Source organism: Anastrepha obliqua, chromosome 4 (assembly GCF_027943255.1).
Source record: "Anastrepha obliqua isolate idAnaObli1 chromosome 4, idAnaObli1_1.0, whole genome shotgun sequence".
NCBI classification, from domain to species: domain Eukaryota; kingdom Metazoa; phylum Arthropoda; class Insecta; order Diptera; family Tephritidae; genus Anastrepha; species Anastrepha obliqua.
Window position 1 is genome coordinate 60,250,676 of NC_072895.1, and position 7,732 is coordinate 60,258,407.

Sequence of the window (7,732 nt, forward strand, 5' to 3'; positions counted from 1 at the left end):
GTAAGCCCAAAGCTGAAACTGTAGTAAGTATTTCAAACACATAAAACTAGATAGAGTAGAATTCGTTTAATTTTCTATCGACTTTCCATTAAACAAACATTTTTTGGAGCATTTAAGAAATGTTGAATTCTAATATAAAATTTATTTTCAACTACATTTTGCTTGCCCTAACTACAAAATCTTCGATCTGCTTTCAAAATTGTCAGAAATTATGATATTAGCAATTCTGACGAAAAATTTATAAAGTATGTAGATTTAAGTTAAGACTCCAATTGTTTTTGGCCTCTTCTTCATAGCTAACTAAGGTAAATTCTGTTAGCCACTCATCTAACCTGAAAAAAAATGCGAAAATTTTGTCCACCCCAATTTTTGCAGACAGCAGGCATGGAAATGCTCACATTATAGCTCCAAATATCCAGGTATCGAGCAGTACTCGCTCAAAACTCGTTTATTGCTCAAATGTTTATTCGAAATTTTTGAGCTTTTGAACAATTTTAGTAGTTCAACAAAAATTTTCAATTTTATTTAAAACCATTTGTTTAATTATGAGTCCTTAATATACTCGACTTCAAGCTCGAACATTTTCGAGTAAAGAGCATCGAAAAGGTGTGCGAGTACTTGTTTCTCATTTATCCGAGATGTTCAAAATTGAGTAAACAAAATCGAGAGTTGTAGTTTACATATGAAGTCATTACTCACTGTTTCACAGAAATGAAAATAAGCTAAATGTTAATGAGATTTTACACTTTCTGTACACCTGAATTACAAAAACATATTTTTTAAATCTAAATGTTAAAAATAGAAATAACTCGTTTTAGTACTTGTTCTTTATTTTGGCTTCCTTAAATGGCAAGCAGGGTTAGAGAAAATATTGCAACCATTTTTGTTTTTTTTTATTGTCAGAAACTTTACGTTTTACCTATAAAAACAAATACGAAAGTTTATTGAACTACAACTTGAAAACATTTATTTTAAAACTAAAAATTATGATTTTCTAGAGTATTTGATTTGATGTTGGTATCTTGCAAAAGTCCCACAAACATCGCTCAACATTCATCATGCTTGTCGCTAATGTCTGCTAGGCTCCCGGGCTAGAAGTTGAAATGGGAGTGTGAAAAATGATTCCTGGATATGTCGAAAGTAGTTTTTCCACCAGTTCTTTGTTACTTGCTGGTGGTTGCCCAGAAAATTTTGCGTGATATTTTTTAAAACTTTCCACAAAAACTACCCTAACGGACTCAAATTTTCTTCGAATATGTTATCTTTGCACAACTACCTCATCTGAGCAGATATATATGAGCTGTCCATTTCTTATCTTGATGTGTCGCAGAGAAGCTAAAATAATCATTCCCCAACTCAGTGAAATGTCATAGTTGGCTTCTGAAAGTTAGCTCACCATCTATGTAATGTGTGTAGCGATAACTGTTCGGAGGATTCATAAATATGTGCATACCTTTGCGTGTTGAGAAACTAACAACGAGTAGTTTATGCCTTCCAAAGCAACAACTTTTTCAAGAAAAACATTGCTACATACAATAATATTAGCCGAAAATGCAGTCAAATCATATGTAGCTGTCACAACAAATCTGTAGGAGACATAAAAATGATAATTTCTCTTATTATAATGAGGGTATGTTGAAAAGTAAAAATTAGCATACAGAATTCGTGAGGTAAAAACCCCTTTTTAGTGTAATTTTTACCATATTAATGGTAAACGATAAAATACAGTAACAATTCACTAAGTTATTATAAAAATTATGATTCACAACTACTGCTTATAAATTATTTACTAATTTCGGTGCTACCTGTTTTTCCACAAAAAGCCGCCAAAAGTGTGTTTTCGTTGTTATTGCAAATGAGGCTTACAACAACTTCCTAGTTGTTGACAAGAGACACGCACGCACGCACATATGTGTGTCTATTTGTAAGCGCTGTCAAATTAAATACGTAGCGTAAAACCTGAGAAAGGCATTACAAACGAAAGACTTAAGACACAAACTTGCAATGCCTCACATTTGTCATGCTTATTTTGTCTTATTTTCGAGCCTCTTTTTTTTGTGGTGTATTTTGCTCACATTTATTACACCTGTCATGCTATACTCGTTGTTATTGTTCTTTTTCTTTTATAAAATTTTCATATTGACATTTTGCGCGTCTTGCTCTGTAAAACAATTCCTTATTCCGCTTTATACCAAAATCTGCGTGCATGTGAGAAATGTCTAACTTTGGTAAATATTATACAAAAATTAAGTCAAACTTTGCCATCAATGCATGTATAAGTACGCTTATACAGGGTGGCGCATAATTAATCACCTTATCGGAATTTTTTTTTTTGTATGTCGTACGTCAGTCATATTTGATACTGGTGAACTAGACAGCTGCCATCATTTTTATTTAGTAACAAATGTATTCACAAACAAAATTGGATGATTAATTTTGCGCCACCTTGTATGTACTTATATATGTAGAGGCAGCTACTTATTTAACTATGACGGTAAAGTAAATATTAATTAGTGGCGAATGGTAAGTCACTCGCGCCTTTGCTTAACTAAAAACACAGCTTCAAAACCAAAGACTACAAACATACTTCATGCAGGCAGACGTACTCGCACGTAAGTACATGTCTTAATTTGGATGTGTGAATGGAACGAATGAAAGTGTGACAGCGAAAAGGCAAAGTCACGCAAACATTTTTCCTTTTACTTAAAAGAGCGGTGGGCTCCTTTCCTTTCAGCTTGCATTAGCTGAGCAATTAAAATAATAAAAACGCTACTGATGTTTTGTAGACAAAACGTCGCGTCGATTGCATCATTACCTTTTACATAAAAATGTACACGTAATATTACTTTTTCTAAGTATAATAATTCCTAATTGTGGTTGTCAATTCATTGTGCGCAAAATATGTATTGAAATGAAGCGAAATTATGCCTTCTTTCCAAACTACTTTTCTTCACGCTTCCACTAATCAGTTTTATTAACGAGATATTAAATTTATTTTAAAGCAATAGGCAAATATGCTTAGCGAAATAGCCAACCAGCTTCATACTTTTTGTTCTAAAATAGCTGCACAATATTTTTTTTTTTTTATATTTAATTAAAAGGGTGTACGAATTAGCGGTAAGTTAGGTTAGGTTAGGTTATACTAGCTGACGAAAGCTTTGCAGAGACCATTTTGGTCCATAGAGATGCCAGATCAGAGTCCTATTTAGCGAAAATATGCATCACTCAAGCGGCCGCCGTAGCCGAATGGGTTGGTGCGTGACGACCATTTGGAATTCAGAGAGAACGTACGTTCGAATCTCCGTGAAAGATCTAAATAAAGAAAAAGTATTTTCTAATAACTGTCGCCCCTCGGCAGGCAATGGCAAATTTCCGAGTGCATTTCTGCCATGAAAAATCTCCTCATAAAAAATATCTGTCGTTTGGAGTCAGCTTGAAACTGTAGGTTCCTCCATTTGTGGAACAACATGTAACAATAGGAGGAGGAGCTCGGCCAAACACTTAAAAAGGGGGTACGCGCCAATTATATATTTAGTATATGCATCACACAAGATGCGCGGTAGTTTTTAATTATTTCGTCTTTCGCCCCTTGCGCTTGAGCGCTGCTTGAAATTTGAGTTTCTTGAATGAAATTGTCATTTCACAATTCAAGAGATTCCTTAAGCAAATTGAGTAGTTTCCATTAGAAAATAAATAAGTTTTATACGAGCAAATTAGCTTTTTAGGAGCACACCAGTATTCTAGCTTATAGCGAATCGGAGCTCTCCGCAGAAAAGCGCTAAAAGTAAATTGAAATAAAAATACCATCCAGAACTTTTTGAAAAATCCTAATGGATATGGAAAAGCTAAAAGAACTGGAAAAGGAATTTCGACAAACTTTGTTGAATTTTATTTATTAAAGAAAACGTGTGGTGTTCTTAAATCACCCTGTAACTTCATGCCCCGGCAGTTCATTCGGTTTTGAGCGACCGTTTGCACTAAAACACCTTTTATTTCACCTTTGAAGGCTGCTCTGTCTAATGGAAGCGTAGCTGGCTCGTCGTGTCACTTAATAAAAATTAAAAATGGACACCAGGCATCTTCAACATTGCAGCACTTCATATCACTGCGTCAAATTACTAGAGCACCCTCTTAGAATTCAGACCTCACTCCCTGTGACTTTGTGACTGAAACTTGGTTTAAACACTGGTTCTAGCGGATGGAGAAGTGTTTGCAATGGGGAAAAATTATTTTAAAGAAATCAAATAATTAAGGCTATATTGCTTTTATAATACTATTTGCATATATACACCATGTTTCATAAAAAAGAAAGAGAAAATTCAATATTAATAAAATAGGATTATTTTCGAACCCAATCGATATCGAGTACTTGGAGGTATACACACAATTTTCAATAAAAGAATATTGATTTTCATGACTGCTTTTTGATGCCGGTTTTTTCTTGAGGGGATGCGCCGAAAATGGCCGATCCCAAAATGGAGAAGCAACACTTATTCAAGCGCTGTGCAAAGAAATAATAAATACGAGTAATAATATAGTCTGCGGTTTAAGGTAGCGGCGGCTGTAGCTGAATAAGTTGGTGCATGACTACCATTCGGAAGTCAACTGGCTCGGAAACCCGGGCACGAAACATTAATTTATAGAACAAATTTCTCTAATTGCGATTACTCCTCGGCATACAGCGAGGAATCTACAAGTGTATTTCTGCCATGCAAAAGCTTCTCATAAAAATCTACCTGTCGTTCGGAGGTCTTGGGTTGGGTCAAACACCCGAAAAAAGTGTAAACAGCAATTATAAAAATGAGTAGCAAATTAGCTTGGGGAAAAAGAATCCATTATTTTCTCGGTAGATGGCTGTAGTGATCGATATATCGTAAGTGCGGAGGCAATGCCCACTTTTTGAAGAAGGACGGTTTGAGCGTACACGTGTGGTAGCATCTAACAGAGGTCACGCAAAGGCTATTAGGAATGGTAGATACATACATACAAGTTGTTTAACACAATGAGTGGCAGGTTGCACTTTTTTGTGCGACACCTCTACTTCTGAAGTGTCATGCCACATGAAGGCTCTTATTTTGCTCTTTTATATAATACTGCATGCTATTTTTATGTTTTTAGAGTGGGTTGATCTTTGCAAAAAATGTTGACCGAATTTTCGCACTATGACTATTTTTACGATTTCAGTTCTGGCATACAGAGCCACGTCATGCAAAAACATGCGACATACAAAAACAATTGAAAAATCCAAAATAAGCAAAAAAGCAGATCGAGAATTGCTCAAAATCAATATATATAACTTTCCCACTGCTGTTTTCTGCCAAAAATCCCGGCCTCCGATGAAGATTTTCGTCAAATCCGCTTGGTATTCAATGGGTTAAACAAAGCGTACTCTCACTTTTTGGGAAGACTACATATGATATTTAATTATATGCACCGTCTCCTTGAAAACACGAATTATTGCCACAAAGTAATTTAATTAAAAAGCACATACACACACATGGTGCACTTTGCATACCGCAGTAAGTACGTAACTAAATGACAGGCCAATGATGCGACTTATTACACATCAACCATCTTGATGACCTGGTCCATTGAGTGTGAGCGTTGAGTATGCGCTAAGTAGCAAAACAAAAGCAAATAAACTACTACCTGTTCAGACGAGTTGCCAATTGACGGTAGTGGAGTATGTGTGCTGTGGCATCTTCACATCCCAGTGTTACTTTTGACTTTTATTTATTACTTCAATTCTTCGTCTTGTTATGCCTGCTATTTACGGCCGTGCCAATGTTGTTGCACTTGTATATGTGTCGTTGTCGTTAGCAAGTGGCATGTTGCATAATACTGGTCATTGCATTTGCCGCCTTCGTTTGCTTGCAACTTATTTACATTCGTGTTTTAGGTTGCAAATGCTAAAGGCGGCAATACTTGTTGTCTCTTGCGTAGTTGCGGTTACACTACAGTTGTTTGTGCTATTGTTGTTGTTATTTCATGTAGACGTGTTGCGCTTTACTCTAAAACGCGCGGTTGTGAGTAGGGAAGAGCACGCTTATGCCGCCTCATTGATGCCACCAGCCAAGCCAGACACCTTCTCTGGGCAGGCAATAAAAAATGGAAATACTGCACATAGTACAGCGCATCTCAACGCAAAGCTTCACGTCTTACCAATACCGGTATTTTCCAAGACAAAAACAATTGCTAGAAGGGAGGAAGAGCATCTAATATGTGAGTTGCTCAACATTCACACATTACACTTGCATATATTATGAATACATATCTACACATATCATTCGTATATACAGACAATGAATACAAATATATTTATTTGTTAATCGCAACCACTATTAGATCCCACGCCAACAGTTGGTGCATACCGGAGTGCGGTAAGTGTCACAAGTTCTCCTCTTCTTCGGCTCACACTTGTAACTACTCTCACATCATTGTGTATTTGTTGCTATTGCTGTTGTTATTAGTGCGATTGCGCCTTTGCTTCTTTCCACCTTTTGTGGCATTGTGGGTTGTGCGCATTTTTACTTCCGCTTCCTTGTTCGCGTTTTGGCGTTTTGGAAATTTTGGCAGCTGTTTACCTCAAGAAAATGTGGATATAAAAAGTTATACAATGGGGCAGTAGTTTTATTTCTTGTATTATAAAAAGGGGAAGGGAATTATTTAAATATTGGAATAATCACTAAACCAAATGGTTGCTTCTTTGAATATGCAAACACGGTCATAAATTAAGGCAGTGTAATTTTTGTAATAATTCAGCTGAATTGGGTTATTTAACGCTCAATGTGTACCATATACTCTTGACCTAACCACTATGAGTTCCTAGCCGTACGGTTTCTTTTTATAAACACCCAAAGAATTATAACACACCGCTATTTTTATAAGAATATTTTAAGCTCATACTGCAACAAAACCCATATAACGCATAGTTTCAAAATTTTTAAAACTTCGTACAAATTTCAACTTTTAACTAGGATTTCTAGAATTTTTCTGGGTACACACTTTCACAGGCCAATGAATTTTAGTATAAAAAAGTAAGGATTTTTCGCTTTCTTCCATACAAAGAGAGTTGTTTTTTTCAATTTGAGAAATTAAAATAGTAGTGTAAATCAGATATATTGTCGAAATTAATTTTTGTATTATCCTCCGCGGTTACGAGTTACATGGTTACTCCGATCGGTCCAATTTTTTAATACTTTTTTACATATTCAATAAATCTGACCGCATGTCCTCAATGATGGCTTGAATATTGCAGCAAGTTAATTGAAAAGCGTTCTTGCTTCGGCAGAACATATACTAAAATTGGAACGATACAGAGAAGATTAGCCCCTGTGAGAGTTTTAGTCAGCATGGTTTGATAGCGCTCGCACCTAACGTAGCAATTTTTAAATAAATAAACAAATAAAATATAAGTTTATACGGTTTAATTCTCAGGTATCCTAAATGGGAGTTGGGCTAAGTCACATCAACAAGGTAGTAGTAGCAAAGTAGCTGACTCGCTTTTTTATAATTTTGTGTGCTCTCTAAATTGTCAAACTTTCTTTGCCATTTACTTTGTTTTTGTCTAGAGAGCTCCACCAACAACAAAATACACGCAATTATTGCTCTATTGCTGCTATCTTGTTGATGAGCCTTGAGTCGGCCATCGTAAATCAACAATTTGTGCGTGCGTGCCTACGATTGTGCAATGTACAAAATACAAAGGTTGTACCCACCCCGTACCGCTATT

The 7,732-nt window shown here is 35.8% G+C and overlaps 1 pseudogene; it reads left to right on the forward strand.

Moving 5' to 3' along the window:
• Positions 1 to 7,275: 7,275 nt before the first annotated feature.
• LOC129246618 (U6 spliceosomal RNA) lies at positions 7,276 to 7,330 on the forward strand (annotated as a pseudogene).
• The last annotated feature ends 402 nt before the right edge of the window (positions 7,331 to 7,732 follow it).